Raw genomic sequence first — 20,104 nt, forward strand, 5'->3', positions numbered from 1 at the left:
AAGGAGAACTAAATGGAAGTGAGGGTTTTAACTCAGGTACCCTCCAGCTTTAATTTTATTTTCTGCTGACCTGTGATCTTGTTTGGTTCCATATGACATCAATAGCGGCTGATAGAAAAGGATAAAGGGTAAGTGGTGATAGAATGAGACTTGAGTTGGGTTGGTGAACACATAATACAATATATAGATGATGAATTATAGAATTGTATGCCAGAAACTTATATAATTTTATTAATCAATGTCACCACAATAAATTCAATAAAAATATATGACATTAATAGCATATCAGGAACAGGTGGGAGATTAATATATGTCTGGAGTTTGGCAGTAGTGGTTGGTGAAGAGAGCAATGAAGACCAAGCATGACCATAACAAAGACTAAAGAAACATAATTAGACACAGATGCTAACTCCTGCAAGGTGGTCCTCTATTGACTGTCCAAAGGGCACATGAAATTCAGACATGGCTCAGGCAAGCTTTGGCACCAATATGGGCCTAAACAAAAATAGAATATAGTAACCCTGTAAGCCTAGTCAGTAGCCTAGAGTCTAGTCAGAACTGGGACTAGTGAACAATGATCTCAAGTCAGAACTGGGACTAGTGAACAATGATCTAAGCTCGTAGTTTCTCCACATTGGATGGGGTTTTGGGAGAGGCTACCATTTCAATTAGAAAAGGCAACCAAAGGAGAAGTACAGTGCTGCAGACTAGGAACACATTATAGAGGATAATAGATAGGGGAGTGGCAGAGTTGGAAGTCTAGACTCTAATGCAGAGCTATTACTTGACATTCTGCATCTACATTCAGAGAACTGTGTGATTCCTATAAGTGGGAGTTGATGAGACAGTCTTGGTTATATTCAGTTCATGAGCTGGAATGAGTTACTGAGGTAGATATTGAGGAAGTATAGCGACAGGGAACAAAAGAAGACCAGGGGAGGGAAAAATTGAGAAAAGACCAATCATTATGACCATCTCTAAATCTTAGATCTATGTCCCCAGAATTTAAGCTGTTCTTGAAACCATTACCAAAAAAAAAAAAAAAAAAAAAAAAAAAGAAAATTACAAGTTTAGCTAACTCTTGCATTTATCAGAAAATAAGATTCTTTGGAGAGCTGAACTTGCTTAAAAACTGCCAAAATTCAGGACTGCTAATGGAAAGAAAATTAAATTGCCTAGCAAGAGAGAGCCACTCTTTTTGGCAAGACACCTTTACACTATTCATGGTGTTTATAGTTTTCTCTTTAGATAATTTTCTTTATTTGAGTACTTTATCTTAAGAATGTATTTTTTCCCCTCTATGAGCCTTTAGCATTAATTTGTCCACAGTTGTCTTCCTTTATTGACATTCCATCTAACTTTTATATGCCCTATTATTTGACAATATACTCTCTACATAAAAGTATTTCATTGAAGAGTGCTATGGACTGAAGTATGTACCCTACAATTCATATGATGGCACCCTAACTCCTAATATAATGGTATTTAGAAATGAGGATTTTTGGATATTATTAGGTTTAAAAGAGGTCGTGAGGGTGGGGCCCTCATGATAAAAGCAGTGCCTTTTGAAGAAGAAGAAGAGGAAAAGGAAGGAGAAGGAGGAGGAAATGGAGAAGGAGAAAGAGGAGGAGAAGGAGGAGGAGAAAAAGAAGAAGAAGGAGGAGGAGGAGGAGGAGGAGAGTGAGAAGGAGAAGGAGAAAAAGAAGAAGAAGGAGGAGGAGGAGGAGAGGGAGAAGGAGAAGGAGAAAAAGAAGAAGGAGGAGGAGGAGGAGAGGGAGAAGGAGAAAAAGGAGGAGGAGGAGGAGGAGGAGGAGTTGGAGGAGGAGGAGAGGGAGAAGGAGAAGGAGAAAAAGAAGAAGAAAGAGAAGGAGGAGGAGGAGGAGGAAAAAGAAGAAGAAGAAGAAGAGGAAAAATTGCATGCATCTGAAAGCCTGGAAGATTGTTCTTATCAGAATCAGACCATGCCTCAACCCTGATCTCAGATTTCCAGACTCCAGAAGAGTGAGAAAACAAGCTTCTGTTGCTTAAGCCAGTCTATGGTATTTTGTTACGTCAGGTGAGCTAAGACAGAAGTCTTTAAGATGTGATTGTATTAAACATTACTGAAGATTATTATAAAACACTATAAATAAAAGTTACATGATTCTTGTACTTTCATTTTTTCCATCTATGAAATACTTATAATCATCCTTTCAGACCCGTATAAACCAGTGTTTTGACCATTTCTAGATGTTCTCATGTAACAATGTGAAGGAAAGGTTGCTTAGTGACAGCTTCCCCCAAACCTGATGTATCTGCATTCTGACTGGCTTTCTCCCAGGATCCTTCCTTTTCCTTCCCTTGACTACAGGCTTGACTGGGGAAGAGGTTATTTTCCTGGTTGTAGTGAAATATGTTGCTCTGTTCCCAGGCTCTGGCGGCTATCACAATGTCTCATTTGCAATCTTCCTGTTTCAACTTGCCCATTTACTTTTTCTTAATTACATCTTTCCTTCAGCTAGTTTACCTTAAGGCTAACATTGAAAAAAGAAAGAAATTGTTTGGTAATGCCTCAGGCTTTACCCTATGACAACCAGGAAATCTGTATGCTAGGTTTAGCATTACAGTTGAACAAAATATTCAGAAGAAAATGTTTCTTTGTCTTTATTTTGAAAAGAGTTTGTAAATATCTTAATCTCATAATTTTGGATTTTACGTTAACAGGTTATCATATCACATGATCTTGGGCAAGGCAATTAGTCTCTATGAAGCCATCATTCTTCATTCCTTACAAGGAAAAAAGAATAATAGCTGGTATGTTACTTCATAGGGTTGTTGTCAGAATCAGATGTAATAATACAAAGTTTATACAAATGTTGGATGTTACATTGTTAGTTGGGAAATATCTACCTGTATTTAACTCAGCCAGCTTGATACACTGCATCAAAGCACAGTAGAATGCTAAGTCAACCAATATCAACCTTTTCCATCTCAGGGCATATGTAAAGAAATTACATTCTGCAGCAAACCAAAAAAATATATTGTGTATTTTTTAACAACAAGAACAACAAAAAGTATACATTTGATTCATTCACACCAGTCAGCAATTATTGTGCTGGCTGTTGTCATTTTTTTATTTGACAATCTAAGAGAAGAGGTTAGTGCCTCTGACTAAATAGGTACTGTCTGTTTTAAAAATTCCTGTGACATACCAGTTAAAAATTTCTGTGCTAGATTAATCTTTGGTGCTTTGTTTTTTTGGGGGTATTTATTGACCAGTTAGTACAAAACAAGTTTGACAAAGGAGAGTATTTTAATAGTATAAACAAGGTACTCAGTGAAAAAATAATTATAGCACATATCTATATGTTAGTACTCTCATATTCTTTAATGGTACACTGGAAATGTACACATAGAAAGTTTCCCTTTTGACAAAATGCTTTCTTTTCATGTCCTACATGTGCTTTACTTGAGAAAGAATGTTGGGTACCTGGCCATTTTCCCTTTTCTGTAAGCAGTTAAGACCTCAAGTGGGAGAAAGAAGGAAATGGAATAATTTTCTGCTTATATCCACTTAAAGGCCTTAGACCTACACTCCCTCCAGTTTGTGTGTGTGTGTGTGTTGGCAGGGCTGAGTAGCCAAGATGAGCATTCATTCACAGGTGGGAGAGGGAGAGAAATGGTTTATAGAAATAGTTTGTATACAAACAGAATCAAAGATGTGAGGGAGATACTGGAACATTTACACTGTCTCAGATGTAAGATTAAAGGTACCCAGAAATTTTGCTCTTTTTTCTCTCTTCAAATTCCAACTTGATAAATTGTTTTTTTAAAAAGAAATCCATAATAGTCTTAGACAAAATATATTTCAAAGTAACTCCCCCTCATTTTAATAAAATATATAGGTAAAGCTTTCATTGCTTTTCACTCTTTAAAATAAAATAGACATCATTACAGTGTTGCACGTCTAAACTGTAGAACAGGTATTTAGTTATAGCTATAGATATAAGTTCAACAGAATGAAATTCCAGGTAATAAAAAATGTGAAACTGCTTTGGAAAACATAAAAACTATTAATAGAATATAAATATCTGAAGAATGGCAATGCTAGGAAACAAGAGGTGATACAAAAATTTAAGTGTATTTGATATACAAGATAGCATATGAAAAATGATGGTCTGACTGCTTATGTTGAGACATCATGCTACAAAACAGTTTTGATAGAGATGCCTATAGATTAGCTTTTCTTTTTTTTATGAAGCTGTTTTGATATTGCTGTTTTTTTCTTACAAATTAACAGAATGACATGAAAATTTCATTGGCTTCTTACCTAGATTACTTGCCAGTTTTAATCTATAGGAGCTTCTAGGCAAAATTTTAACCAAAACAAACAAACAAACAAACAAACAAACAAACAAACAAAACAAAAAAAAAAGAAAAAAGAAAAAAAAAGTAAAAAAATCTTTACTCAAGTGTTTAAAATGTAAAAATTAACTTTAACTCATATCTCATTTTAAAATGTGATTTGACCATATATTTATATATGTGTATTTCTTCACCATTTATCAGAACTTTGAGGAGTGGGTAGATATTTTTGATTCAAACTGTGCTTTTTGAGGTAGAGGGTATAAAATGGTTTGCTGGTTGTTGATGACAATATTTATAGAGTTTCGGGTATTGCAGAAATTTGTTCTTCATTTTGAGAGTAGGGTTAACTAAGTTTCTTGTCTAGTATTAGGTCCTGGAATAGATCAGAAACTTTGGGATGTCATTTTATCAGGCAAATTATTCTCAAGTCTGAGCATGCATAAATCTTTGCTCTTTTTGAGTTTCTAATGGAATGATGGTGGTGTGATCAATTCAGAAGCAGTGCTTTAATATCACTAGTCTTTTAAGACTAGTAATACCAGTCACTTAACCTTCAGTTTGGGAAAGAGGGTGGGGAAAGAGGTTAAAAAAGAAAGGCACTGTTGTACCACGAAAACAATACAGCATCCTTCCACACTAAGATCAGTCTGTTAGGACACAGAGGGAAAATGAGATAAAACTTTATTTTAAAGCATGTTAGATTCATTAGAAACTTTTAAGGTTTTCGTGTGTGTGTGTGTGTGTGTGTGTGTGTGAGAGAGAGAGAGAGAGAGAGAGAGAGATTTCTTGATAAAGTTAATGTATCAAAATATAAAAATGTTTGATAAATGAATCTTTAAACATAGCATCAGGCTATGATTCTTCTTCATGCTCACCTTAATGTTTGACCTTTGAAAGGACTTCAGACACAGGAATATTAAGAGGAACAATTTTTCAAAAATTAAAGTTTCAGAGTCCTCCACAATGTGGATCTATTTCCACAGAGGTCTTTCCAAAGACACATATGTTCACCCCAGTTAGCCAGCTATATGAGAGAGGAAGAATGTGATCTGCCTTTTCTTTGTGGGCAGAAAGGGCGAGACAGGGGAGTCAGAAAACATCGGTTTCAGCCTGCGTTCGACAACTTGATGACTTGCGTGGTTTGGCCTCTGGGAACTCCAGGAGGTTCATTTGAAAAACATAGTAACAACCACATTACAGTATATAGTTCAGAGGATTACCTGAGCTAACAAATGAAACAGCATAACTCCTGGATACCACTGGGGTTACCTAAAAAGTTGGCGAATTCTAACCAGTGACGTCACTCCTTTAGACGAGGGTCCTAAAATTCTTTGGCACCTGGAGGGCTGTGCTTCGCACACTCGGAAAAGCCTCGGCACCTTGACTTGGCAGAACGGCGCCCTTAGGCTCTGTTCACTAAAGCCAAGGAATTTTTAGTAGCCTTCCTAAACCACGCGTTTTTCTTCTAGTTCTCTCTATAAGCCTCGCCAAGCCTCTCAACTAGAGAAACACAACTACTCCACGTTCCCGCCCCCACGCACCTCTCGTAAAGAGGTGGGCAGGGAGGAGTGGTTTGGTCTTTATAGGCCTTGCCAGCCAATGGGCGTGCTGCCTCCCTTCCGGTCGGCGAGCCGACCAATCCGAGCAAGCCGGTGTAATCTTCGGCTCCACTCGGCTCTTTTCGCTGTTGCGGGCAGCGTGGGTGCCGCCGCCGCCGCCGCTAGAGAGAGACGCTTTCCTTTTTTTATTTTTTTTCCCGTGTGTTCACTTCCGGGTCCGGCGCCGATCCGGATGCTCGAGGCAGAAGGATGTTTGACCTCCGGATAAGCGAGGCGCTGGTGTGCATTCATTCCCGGCTGCATCGGTGGCGACAGCAGCGGCCCAGGCGGCGACTCTCCAGCCGGAGGCGGCGGTAGGAGGCACCGGCAGTAGTACAGGGACCCAGTCCGAGCCTAGCTGCGTTACCTCCAACGCTCGTTCCTTCCCCCCTACCTCACTCGCTCCCTCCCTGCGTGGCTCGGTTTCCTCCTCCGGCCGCGGGCGGGTGTGATGTGCCGCCGCCGCTGCCCCCGTCGCCGCTGACCGCCGGACCGGGGGCGCCGCCCGCGCCGGGACCGACCCCGCTGCTCGCGGCCGCGCCTCAGAGGTAAAGCCCCCTCCGCGGTGGCGCGGGGCCGTGTGGGCCGGCGGCAGCGTCTCGGTCGCCGCGGCTCCTTTCTTCCCGGGTGGGGCTGGGTGGGCTGGGGTCGCGGGCTGAGTGGGGCGGAGTGGGGCGGGGGCCTGGGAGGCGGGGTGGCGAGGGCTCGGCGGGGGCGCCCGGACGCGGGCGGGGGGGGGGCGCGGCCGGCGGGGGCGCGGGGACGCGGGGGCGCGAGGGCTCGGGGGGCAGGGAGGGGGCCCGGCGGCGGGCGGGCGGGCTGCAGAAGTTGCCCGAGTGGTGCGGCGCGAGTGGGGACTGGAGGGAGGTGGGGAAAGGCAGGGTCTTCCTTCGGGAGGGGTTTGGAGGTCTGGAGCGCAGTTTCTAGCACTCCTAGATTGAGTCCAGACAATTATCTTCGGAGTGGGGGCTTGGGGCAGGAGAGGGAAGGCGTCGGGCTGTTGGAAAAGGTGGTGTCAGGGGCCAGCATTCGTTTTAGGGGTAAACTTCCCGTTGGGGCGTTTGTTTTCAGGCAGCGGGGTAGGGATGTATCTGTTTAATAGAGCTCTTGATTTAGCTCAAAACTTAACCAAGGCATTAGTCGGAGTAACAAAATTACTCTGCTGGTTACTGTTACGGCGCCGGTTTGTTTATCCCACATGCAGGGGAAGTGACACACAGAAGCGCCGGTACTCTTGGTCCACAGCCCCCACATTTCTGCGGGGTGGTGATGGAGATGTGTGTTCTCCCGGGGTGGGGGTAGTTAGGTCTGTGTTGTGATCATTCCAGTTCTCCCAGGGAAGGAGGAAAAGTTAATGGATGGGAGAGAGTCTGTGTGGGAGATGGCTACTGTTGCTGGACGGTGAGAATTAGTTTTAACTCTGTTGTAATAAGTACCAAAGCTCGTCAGTAAGTGACTCCTTTTTAACCTTCTGTTTTGAATTGGGACATTTAAAACTTCCTGTTTTTTTTTTTAATAAACTAAGAAAATAAGTCAGTATTTATTTATTTTGCTTTTCAGTTCTTGTTTTATGAATGACATTTGCCCACAGATAGTAAATTATGGTGATCTAGGTCTAAGTTGGGATACTTTTTGGAATTAAAAATATCTAATTTTTAAAGCCACATATTATTTTTTGAAGATGTTTGCTTTCCTTATAAATAAATAAATTATGGACGGATAACATCACAAAAGTTGTAAGTGATTTAGAGTTGAGAGATCTGAGGCCAGATTAAGAAAACATTTTCCACCAAAAATCAGATCTGTTTTGTGATACTCTTTTGGGGGAGGTTGTCGAGAGATGTGCTTAGTGTATATTATAATTATTCGCAAACTTTGCCCCAGCTGTATTCTGAGCTAAGCTAAATTATCTTCATATTTTGTATACATTAGCCTTTATAGTTGCACAAAAGATGAAAACTGTATTTATGGGCATTATAAGAAAGATGTTATCAAGTAAATTGCATGGCTTTGACATAGATTATTAGAGTGTATAGACACTTTTGCTTTCAGGGAGTTTTCATTTCTCGATAAGCATCAGGTATACACATACCTTTCTGGGAGACAGAAAGGTTAATTTCAGTGTTGATATGTGTGAGACATTTTGGGGGGCTCTTGGAAAATAATTATCTTTACTGATGATTTATTGTGTTCATTGACCTCTTCAGTAATAATCAGCTTAAAAAATAATGCATTATGTAGTTATTGATGTTTTCATCATTATATTTGTAAGCATTAACTATTAATAAAATCTTCAACACATGAAAGTCATTTATTCCTTCAAATAAAAGGCCTGGGGTTAGAATCAAGGATCATTTTGTTCAACCTCAACCTTTAATCTGTGCAAAGGAGTTTTACTATGTGGTGAGGGTGGAAGCGTGGGTAAAATATGAAGATGAATGAGACCCAGTAGCTGCCTTCAAGGGTGAAGCAGACTTCCACAGATATATTTGCAACACAAAACTCTTATGGGCTTTATTAGATGCATGGGAACATGGTGTGTGTGTGTGTGTTACTTAGTTTTGACTGGGAAATTATGAATGAGTTTACAGCTGGTAATGCTCCATTTGGGCCTTAAAATAGTTTAATGAGCAAAATGGGTTCTGTGTGTCTATGGGGTAGTTTTCTAGGTGAAGAGATCAGCTGGAGCACAGACACGTGGGTTGGGTGCGATGGGGCCTGTTGAACTGAACATAAGGCTGCTGTGCCAGGAGGTCTTTGTGGGAGGGGAAGCTGTGAAAGTAGGTGGAGATGAGGCCAGGGAAGTTCAGAATGCCTTGTATTTAAAAATGAATCAGTTTGAATTATGAAGGTCTAAGTGTATAGATTCTATGCTGCTAGGGAGCAGGTAAGGCAAATAAGGATAGTAAATTGAAGGAAATAAATTATAGAAGGATACTCAACTTGTTATCATTCATGGTAATGGAAGAAAAGAGAAAAGTATAAAACTAAAATAGTTCATACATGGCTTGCCATATTTCTTTACTTGCATTTGAATATGGGTGTGTCTGGTAATTTGGTAATTGGTTTTATATGAAATAAATCCAGACTGTAAAAATGTGACTCAGGAATAAATAAAAAGTAGTATATTTATTTCTGTGTCCCCTCTATGCTGGGACTAGGCCATTATTCTGGTGTAGTTTATTGGTTCAGAGTTTTTTTAGAATGAAACGGGGTTGTTCAGTTTCAAAGGGCTTACCAAAAGGATGTAAATAGCGGGCATGCTGAAATATTAAATAACAAAACAAAATACAGTTCATTGAATAGTTACATTATTGTTAATACATTTGAAGGTGAGATTTACTATGGGGAAAATGAAATGTAGGGAGTCTACACAAGGAAAATTACTCACAAAAATTAACTGCTCACAAAAATTAGGGGGTTGGGGAATGTGTAGATACTTCAGCCTTTGTATAGTGCATTTTCACCAATGAAATAAAAGTTGATTTTGCATCTCATTTGCATAATGGAACAACTTTCTTTGACTTGTCATTTGCTTTTCTGATGTTCTTGTTTAGTAAAAAAAATTAAATGCTTCTTTTTTTCCTGCTTCATATTCATTTTGAAATATCCCCTAACATGATAAAATGAGAAACTTCCACTGTTCCGAATAAATATGTATAAAGTTTTTAGTCATCTTAAATAACAGATGACCCTGAAATAATTTAACCCTAAACTTGTTATCATAGTAATGCTTAGAAAAATTTCACCCTTGCTATACCAGTGTTTAAGTCCATGTAGAATCATGTTACAGTAAAGATTGTTGGTTTTTGCTATTTTCCTTAGTCTTCAAAAGGAGTTATATTATAGCTGAATTTGTATTATTTTGAACCTCCCAGTATCAATACCTGTTAAAATTTGTTAAGTGCTGCCTGACCTGTGGTGGCGCAGTGGGTAAAGCCTCGCTCCACCTGGAAATGCTGGGGTTGCCGGTTCGAAACCCTGGGCTCTCCCGGTCAAGGCACATATGGGAGTTGAAGCTTCCTGCTCCTCCCCCTTCTCTCCCTCTCTCTCTCTCTCTCTCCTCTAAAGTGAATAAATAAATAAAAATAATTAAAAAAAAAAAATTTGTTAAGTGCCTACTTTGTGTAGGGACCATAAATGCCACTGTTCAGACCCCTCGTTTTGACCATAGGAAACAGAATCTTCGGGGGTTTAAGCAACCTGTTTTATATCTTGGAAGTAGCGTGGGACGTATTTAAATTAGTTTTTTTGTTTCTTGCTTCAAAGTCTGAAACCACCAGTGATCTATTTTTTCTCATCTTCCATCTTTTTCTCCTTTTTTTTCTTTTTGTCTTTTCTCAAACAGTTAACACTCAGTGATATTGATTGGTGTTTTGTTTTTTTGTTTTTTTTTCATTTTTCCGAAGCTGGAAACAGGGAGGCAGTCAGACAGACTCCCGCATGCGCCTGACCGGGATCCACCCGGCACGCCCATCTGGGGCATCGCTCTGTTGCAACCAGAGCCATTCTAGCGCCTGAGGCAGAGGCCACAGAGCCATCCTCAGCGCCTGGGCCATCTTTGCTCCAATGGAGCCTCGGCTGTGGGAGGGGAAGAGAGAGACAGAGAGGAAGGAGAGGGGGAAGGGTGGAGAAGCAGATGGGCGCTTCTGTGTGCCCTGGCCGGGAATCGAACCCGGGACTCCTGCACGCCAGGCTAACGCTCTACCACTGAGCCAACTGGCCAGGGCCTGATTGGTGTTTTTAATATGTGTCTGGGTATTGGTTCAAGATGTAATTTCTTTGGAAATAGTGGTTTTGGGGCATCTGAAGTTCTCCAATGGTAGAGATTCTGTAGGATTAGACAGTATGGTTTTAGTAACTTAAGCTTCTTCAGAGTATCTCTTTTGTGCCGATCTGCAGGACAGAACTATTGTACATTTGCGATTCTTAATGTGTAGAAGTCAAGTGTGTATTATCCATTAATATAAGTGACTTTGGAGAGCCTGTGAACTAACAACAGAAAATATGGAATAAGAGAGAGATATGGGGACAGATAAGTTTTAGAGACACTGGAGACTGTTGTTTAGCCATGTTTTCTCCAGCTGAGTTTTAGAAACCGTAAATGTTTGTGTTTCCTATTATTTTGGGACCTTAAGGTGTGTAGTGATTAGTTCTTAAACGATAGTAAGTGATTGGTTATATTCTCTCATGCCACTTGCTGCTAATCATCTTAGTTATCAGAAAGATTTTTAAAAAATATTTATTTGTTTTAGAGGAAGGGAGAGAGCGAAAGAAGAGACAGGAGCATTGATCTCTTCCTGTATGAGCCTTGACTGGAAATTGAACCTGCAACCACTGTGCTTTGGAATGATGCTCTAACTAGTTGAGCTATCTGGCCAGGGCAGAAAAAATTTCTAACAGTGAACTTGAAGTGTTTATTTGGTAGATAAGATACTACACATTTTGGTTATTTTCTTTACTAATGATATAGCACAGTTATAATTTAATTTAATGAAAATCTCTAGTTAAGTTATGTCCACATCTGGCTAAATCATATCCACATTATAGCTTTCATCGGAATAAGGTAAAACCTCGTGAGAGAAAATCTTTTTCTTAAACACAAACATCTTATGCCTCTATTTGTACTGAGGTAATGTCAAAATTATTACATTTATTTAGCTAATTTATGTTGAACTACTTTCTGTAGCCATGAGGCACTGTTTTGTCTGGTGTATCTCAGGGGCAGATCAACAGCAATACACATAAACACACACACACAAAACACAACACATTTTTAAAATGAAAGGGAGAGGTTATTCTTTGATTATGCTCTTCATCATGACTGAGGAAATTCATATAAAGTGCCAATGTGTGATGCCTGCACGTAGTAGGCACTGTGTAAGTTTGAGAAGCAGATTCAGAAGTTGCCGATATATAATATATGAGTTACAGGTTGATTGGTGGGTGAAATAAGCAAGGATTTTTGGAACAGCCTTTTACAGAGGAATCTCTTTTAACTCACCTCTGCTTAACTCACAAGATTAAGTGATACTCTTCATTCATTTGCTGTTTTCATGGCGCAGGCTGCGTCACTGAATGGCAGTAGACTACCCTATAGCTTGTTCTAGAACTTTTATTCCAGTTATTGTATACTTACCAAGAATTATTTGTGTTTATGCCCAGAAAATTGTTAGTGCCAGTTGTACTTGATGTTGTAATTACATTGTTTAATGAAACATTTTTCAGTGAACTGTGAAGGCAAAGATGATGAGAAGCAGTGGCCACTTTGAAAACAGATGAGTTAGCTATAATTAATTAACATTTGAAACAGGTGTGAGTGAAATAACTTTAAACAATTAGGGGAACCCCTCCAAAATATAAAAAGATTCTGCAATAAAATTGCTTTTAAGTGTTTGTGAGATGTCTTTCCATGTTTAAAAAACTGAAATTGGAAATCACAGGTGATATACTATGGATGTGGTTTTTAGAAAAAGGAGAAATTGAACTACAATCCAGAGACCCTTGCTTAAAGAAAAGGTTGTGGCCTTGCATTAGAAGATTGTCTTATACTGTATATTTTAGCAATAAAAATTTTAAGGAATATAGTTTTATAATGAGTCCTCAGATACACTGATCTTTTTAATTGTCTTAATTTTTAAAATTGGGCTTATTAAAATTATTTACTTTAAAATTTAAAGTTGATATTGGACATGTGATACCTTTTGATACAACTGTGCTTTTTAAAATTGGTAGAGTTCTGAATATTTTCTAATTATCTATTATTTAAAACTTACTTGGTTTTGACTTGAGGTAGTATCTTTGGCAGTGTATTAGAGTACAGAATATTAGAGTCAAAGTTATAGTCAGAGTTTCTTTAGTAAAAAGGGAAGTGAATATGATTTTTCCCTTACACCCAGTCTGTGTCATGTTTATTTTCTATTTCTGTGAAATACTTATTTTATAGTCTAGTAATGAATACTTTCAAATGGCAGGCAAATAGAGTAGGTAATGTAATAGGGAGAGAAGAGAGAATATTCCTGGTATTCCACTAGTCTTACGGTGTGCAAATACATGGCTACAAGGCCTTTTAATACAATCCTAATTTGGCATGCAAAATAACTTAGTATTGTTTTGGAAGTGAAACTAGTAGGTATCAGTTGTTGATGACATTAAAGAAAAAAACACTGGGGTTTGCAGACTGATATTTTCATAAGATATCATATTTTCTCGTTTTATTCCAGAGATTGGAAAGTGATAAAAACAAAACAGAAATGTGTAAATTGTAAAAGTGTGAAATCTTGTAGTGCCAATTTTCATTTAAATGTGGTAGATTATTTACTGAATCCTTTTCTGTTATATGAATGTCAGGGCATATTGTGGCTAATTTTTTAATATGTTTGAGATTCTGAAAATATTTGTGTTTAATAAACTATCAAAATGTAATCAGCTTTTTAAAATCATTCTTTTGAGTATTTTCTGATAATTTGTTGAAAGTTGATAACTAGAATGCATTTTGTGTGTATATTGTATGTTCTACTGTTTATCTAAATACCCTGCTAATGAAGATTGTCTTTTGAAAACTCATTGGAAAATAAAATTCTGAACATTGGGAATGAGATAATTAAATAAGCTAAAATGAATTTTACTATATGAACTTGTTTAAAAATTTTCATTTGAAAATTAATATTTTTCTGTGAAAGTAAATGAGAGAAAAAGAGACAATTTTATTTTTAGTGATTGGTTGGTTTTAGAGAAAGAGAGGGAGAGAAATTGATTTGTTGTTCCACTTATTTATACATTCACTGGTTGATTCTTGTATGTGCCCTGAACAGGGATAGAAACTGCAATCTTGGTGTATTGGGGTGATGCTCTAACCATCATCTACCTGGCCAGGGCAAAAAAAATGGACAATTTTAAATGTAATCCTTGCAGTCTTTGTAGGGTTGGAGCGCTACCACTTACTAAAAGTCAGAGAAAAGGGTTTATGGAGAAGACAGCTTGTGCCAGGGATTCTCAGTCTTGAGATCATGTTAACATTTTTTTTCTAGGAATTAAAAAAAATGAAAGATACTTGGATTCTACCCATGTTAACGTTTGTTTGTTTGTTTTTTACAGAAATAGAGTCAGAGAGAGGGACATATAGGAACAGACAGATAGGAAGGGAGAGAGATGAGAAGCATCAATTCTTCGTTATGGCTCTTTAGTTGTTCATTGATTGCTTTCTCATATTTGCCTTGATCCGGGAGCTGTGTATAGCAGAGCAAGGGATTCCTTGCTCAAGCCAGCGACCTTTGGGCTGAAGCTAGTGACCGTGGGGGGTCATGTCTATAATCCCACGCTCAAGCGCCCACAACTCTGTGCTCAAGCTGGTGAGTTTACATTCAAGCCGAATGAGCCCGCACTCAAGGCAGTGACCTTGGGGTTTTGAACCTGGGTACTCTGCGTCCTAGTCTGACACTCTATCCACTGTGTCACTGCCTGGTAAGGCCTACCCATGTTAATATATGTTTGAATCTGGGGATGGGGCCAGGGCACTGGTGATATAGTTTAGTAATTTCACAGGTGATTTCAGAGTTAAAAATGACTGATTTCTCCTTGTTTTTATACACGTTAGATTTTTCTTTTTTTTTTCTTTTTCAGAGACAGAGAGTCAGAGAGAAGGATAGATAGGGACAGACAGGAACGGAGAGAGATGAGAAGCATCAATCATCAGTTTTTTGTGGCGACACCTTAGTTCTTGTTCATTGATTGCTTTCTCATATGTGCCATGACCGCGGGCCTTCAGCAGACCAAGCAACCCCTTGCTGGAGCCAGCGACCTTGTGTTCAAGCTGGTGAGCTTTTGCTCAAACCAGATGAGCCCACGCTCAAGCTGGCAACCTCAGGGTCTCGAACCTGGGTCTTTCGCATCCCTGTCCGAAGCTCTATCCACTGCGCCACCGCCTGGTCAGGCCTTTTTTCTTTTAAGTGACTTCTTTTTACGTTCATGTTCTCTGTTTAATTAGCAATGGGGATATGAAGATAAGAAATACCTAAGAAGTATTTGCAAGAGGATCAGATTAATGAAGTTATTTCTTTTTATAGTTTCATACTCAGAATCCTTGAGGCCTCTATATTCGTCGTTTATTAGAAATATTTGATAAGCATAGCACCAAAATTAGAGGATTTCTGATATTGAAAATTTGTTAAAGGGAAATTTATCAAGAATAAATAAGGGCCTGGCCAGGTGGTGGTGTAGTGGCTAGAGTGTCGGATTGGGATGCAGAGGACTCAGATTCAAAAACCTGAAGTCGCTGGCCTGAGAGTGGGCTCATCAAGCTTGAGTGTGGGATGTCTGGCTTGAGTCCAAAGTCACTGGCTTGAGCATGGATGGGATCACTTACTCTGCTATTTCCCCCCCTCCCCCACATATGAGAAAGCAATCAATGAACAACTTTAAGTTGCCGCAACGAAGAATTGATGCTTCTCAGCTCTCTCTCCTCCTGCCTGTCCCGATCTGTGCCTCTCTCTGTCCCTGTCTCTCTTGCCAAAAAAGAAATTATGGCATCAATTCAGATGACCCTGTGATTCAGTGATTAAAACAATTAACATCTTTAAAGTTTAAGTTATAAGAGGGCAAGAAGAATTGTTGCTATTTAAAATTTTTTAGTTTTAGGTTATATTTATCATTTACAGTATCATTGACTTGTATTTTCCATGTAACAGAAGGACAGAAGGGGCCTTAATGTTTTTTTGTTTAACTGCTCTTATACTGTTCTATTCTTTTTAACATTGTTGACAAGGAACTATGTTTATTTTTCCCCCTAATGGAAATAGTTTACTTTAGTTATAGTTTGTTGTGTATATAGTATATTGTGTAGTACATAGTCAGTGAATGTTTACATATAAATGCATCATGATACTAGGTTATCGTATCTTGTCACATGACATATCAGGGTTCTTTTTGTGACTCATTTGATGTTGGTTCATAAGTCAGGAACATCTTTACTAGTTACAGCATTTTTCTTGTGATAAAATGAGAGCAAGCTGTTTTATGAGTTTAATATGTTAAATTTTATTCAATGAACATTTTTTGCAATGTTGCAAACTTGGATTTGGCAGTTCTATAAACTTCAAGGGTTATATTTCTGCAAACTGCCTTAGTGTAGGAGATTTTGTGGTAGAAAAATTTAAGAGTGGTTAGAATTTGAAGACATGTTATGTGTGAACCTGTGGAAGACTTTTAAAAGTATTTGAGTTTATCAAAACACCACAGTAAACTCGGTACCATGGTAAAGAGGTTGCCAGGAACATTTGGCACATACACTTAGTAAACAGGACCATAATTCCTTATCAACAATTCTAACATTGAAAAATACTCTAAAAACCAAAAAATTTCCTTTTGCTTGGCACAAATTGATTTTTTCACAAAACCTGTTGTGAAATGTACCTTTATTTCATATATTTGTAGCTTTCACTGCAGAAATAGTGAATGTGTGGTTATAGTGCAGGGGTTGGGAACCTTTTGGCTGAGAAAGCCATGAATGCCATGTATTTTAAAATGTAATTCCATGAGAGCCATACAACGACCCGTGTACGTTACGCATTATCTAATAAAAATTTGGTGGTATCCCGGAGGACAGCTGTGATTGGCTCCAGCCACCCGCAACCATGAACATAAGCGGTAGGAAATGAATGGATTGTAATACATGAGAATGTTTCATTCATTTATTTATTTATTTAATTTTTTTTTTTTTTTGTATTTTTCTGAAGCTGGAAACGGGGAGAGACAGTCAGACAGACTCCCGCATGCGCCCGACCGGGATCCACCCGACACGCCCACCAGGGGGCGATGCTCTGCCCCTCCGGGGCATCGCTCTGCTGTGACCAGAGCCACTCTAACGCCTGGGGCAGAGGCCAAGGAGCCATCCCCAGCGCCCGGGCCATGTTTGCTCCAATGGAGCCTTGGCTGCAGGAGGGGAAGAGAGAGACAGAGAGGAAGAAGGGGGTGGGGGTGGAGAAGCAAATGGGCGCTTCTCCTATGTGCCCTGGCCGGGAATCGAACCTGGGTCCCCCGCACGCCAGGCCGACGCTCTACCGCTGAGCCAACCGGCCAGGGCGAGAATGTTTTATATTTTTAACATTATTATTATTTTTATTAAAGATTTGTCTGCAAGCCAGATGCAGCCATCAAAAGAGCCACATCTGGCTCACGAGCCATAGGTTCCCAACCACTGTTATAGTGTATTGTCCCAAACTTCTGTGTGCTATCACCACCTTTCTAGGGGTGTTTCAGAATATATGGCCTATGCACATTGCATCACTTGTAAAACCTCCCTAAAATTCTGAATTCCAAAACGTACCTGACTGCAAGAACTTGGGAAAAGGAACAGTGGAGCACATTAATTTCCTTCTACCCCTTTTTTCTTGATGGAAACAGCTCAGCATCTTACTCCTTTGACATGGAGTTTCATTAAAATGTTGATAAATTTCTTTTGCTTTCCCTTGTAAATATATATGTACCAAGACACACTATTTTAACCTGTGTTTGTTTCTTGAATAGCTATTGAAAACTTTTTTTTTTGTATTTTTCCAAAGTTAGAAGCGGGGAGGCAGACAGAGTCCCGAATGCACCTGACCAGGATCCACCTGGCACACCCACCAGGGGGCGATTCTCTGCCCATGTGGGGCGTTGCTCTGTTGCTGCTGGAGCCATTCTAGTGCCTGAGGTGGAGGCCATGGAGCTGTCCTCAGCGCCTTGGTCAACTTTGCTCCAATGGAGCCTTGGCTGCGGGAGGGGAAGAGAGAGAGAGAGGAAGAAGAGGGGGAAGGGTGGAGAAACAGATGGGTGCTTCTCTTGTGTGCCCTGACCAGTAATCAACCCGGGACTTTCACACGCTGGGTGGACTGGCCAGGGCCTGTTTTTCTTTTTCTTTGACACCAAGTTATTAACTCTGGTACTTGCGAGTCCCATTGTGGTCCCAGAAGCATTGTGTAGTTAGGATGGCTGAGATGAAAAATGGTTTGGGTAATTTTGGCATAGCTGAATGTTCATCACACACTCTCTTTAGTCCTTGAGGTTATATGATTTTATCTCTGTACATGATAACTTCATGCCAAAGCACCTGCAGGCCACCCTCTTTTTACATGTCTTGGCTTCCTTTTTCATAACAGAAAGAAGCAGGGGTGTGGTTCAATGCTTCTGTTTTAGTTTCCTTAAACTTCCTTAATTTGTTTTGAAGACTTCACTGCAAAAATCTTTATACCTATTTTGGTTGCTCCCTCACCCCCATCCTTTCTGTTGTTTTGTTTTTCCTTCTCCTTTTCTTTATCACTCTCTTCTCCTTTAAAATAATATTCCTCAGAGAAGTTCATAATTATAGTATTCTGTATCAGAAAAATGTCTTGCTTGTTGAAAAAGCAACAGAAATAATTCTGCATATTCTGGTATTTCCGTCACGAGGCCCTGACTGTCGAGAAGTGATTATTGTACTGCTTGTGCAGATATGGTGTTCAGTGCATGTGGTCTTTGTTTTCTTCCATCCTTAAACACTGAAGGGTGATAGGGTGGTGAGCATTGTGAGGCATACTTTTTAAACTGTGTTTTTGAGCTCACCATGATACCAGGCACTAGGTACAGACCCTAATGGAACATTCAGAACTTGATGTGGTTAGGTTCTGTATACTTCTGTGTGCCCTGAAAGCACTGTAATTCTCTTATAGTGTATATCACACTTTATATTATTAAGTGATGTGATGTCAGGAATTGTGATTGTCTTCTTTGCCATTTGTATTTCCAGTCTTTGGCACATAATAGGCCGCTTATGATTACTTGTTTGTTGAATACATGGATTAATCATTTTATCCTTTTTTTATATTGGGGAATATTGACATGGTACAATCTTGATTAAATTCCCCTCAGGTACCATGCTCATCCAAACCACTTTAGTTTGCATCGTTACAGTTTTATGACACAAATCTCAAACAAATACATTGGTCCTAACATAAATAAAATAATCACAGCATCTGACATAGTTACCTAGGCTTAACAGTAAAGAAATAATTATAGAGAGGTTTTTTTTAAATTGAAGAAGTTGAAATTAAATGCACTTATGGGCTATTTAAAGAAATTATTACATTCTTTGATTATTTCAGTTAACTATGATTTTGTTGTAAGACATTTTTATATTAAAGTTTTTCTCTTTTTCCTGTCTTTAAATTTTCACACACTAAAATTCTCTCCCTCCGCAATCAAGATACAAAACAATTCCATCACCCTAAAATATTCCCTCATGCTGCCCCTTTGTAATCAACCCCTTCTATTCCCAGGCCTTAGCAACCAACCACTCATCTATCAGTTCTCTGCCCTATAATTTTGCCTTTTCCAGAATATCATGTTTATTGAATCAGGTAGTATGTAGCCTTTTGAATCTAGCTTCTTCCACTTCGCAGAATGCATTTGAGATTCATCCATGTTGTAGTGTGCATCAGTAGTTTCTTTTTGCTGTTGAGCAGAATTCCAGCATCTGGACATCCCCCAGCATGTTTATCCATTCACCAGTTTAAGTATTTCCAGTTTTAGGCAATTATGAATAAAGCTGCCAAAAACATATGTAGGCAGTTTTTTTGTTTGTTTTCTGTTTGGTGACTCTTAAGTGTTCATTTCTCTTGGGCAGGTTTCTAGGATTGGAATTATTGGGTCATATGGCAAGTGTATGTTTAACTTTATAAGAAACTGCCAAGCTGTTTTCCAGAACTACAATTTTGCATTCCCACTGGCAAAGTAGAAAAGTTCCAGTAATACGCCACTCTTAAATAATTGGATACATTGAATGACTTTTTAGTAATTAGTTTGTTAGTTTGCACACCAAAATATCAGGACAATAACATTAATTCTAAACATGATAGTTTTATTGCTGGAGGTCTGTCATAGGGAGATAGTGATTTAAGGGAATCTTAGCCTCACTTTTCAGTGAATGCAGTCCTTCAGTATGTTTTGGAAGTGTTCTGTCTTGCTCAGGTAATGCAACCCTGATTGCTACATGTGTATATATGAACAGAGTAGGCCTTTAATTTCTTGCTCATTTTAGGGATTAATATACCTTTGGATAAATTTTGGTCCCTGTCTTCAAGCTACAGCACTTAATTTTGGGAAGGATTCTCTTGGTTTAGACTAGACAGAGGAAGAATTGGTAGTAC

General features: G+C 39.2%; 1 protein-coding gene across 9 annotated transcripts in view; it reads left to right on the forward strand.

Annotated features, from left to right (window-relative positions):
- The first annotated feature begins 6,068 nt into the window (after positions 1 to 6,068).
- Positions 6,069 to 20,104, forward strand: part of CSNK1G3 (casein kinase 1 gamma 3) — a 106,449-nt gene continuing 92,413 nt past the window's right edge. For all 9 annotated transcript variants that reach the window (XM_066274202.1, XM_066274205.1, XM_066274204.1 and 6 more), the window contains exon 1: positions 6,069 to 6,493. The gene's annotated coding sequence lies outside the window, so the exon portion shown is untranslated. The remainder of the gene's footprint in view (positions 6,494 to 20,104) is intronic.

The sequence above is a fragment of the Saccopteryx bilineata genome, chromosome 4 (assembly GCF_036850765.1).
Source record: "Saccopteryx bilineata isolate mSacBil1 chromosome 4, mSacBil1_pri_phased_curated, whole genome shotgun sequence".
Lineage (NCBI taxonomy): Eukaryota > Metazoa > Chordata > Mammalia > Chiroptera > Emballonuridae > Saccopteryx > Saccopteryx bilineata.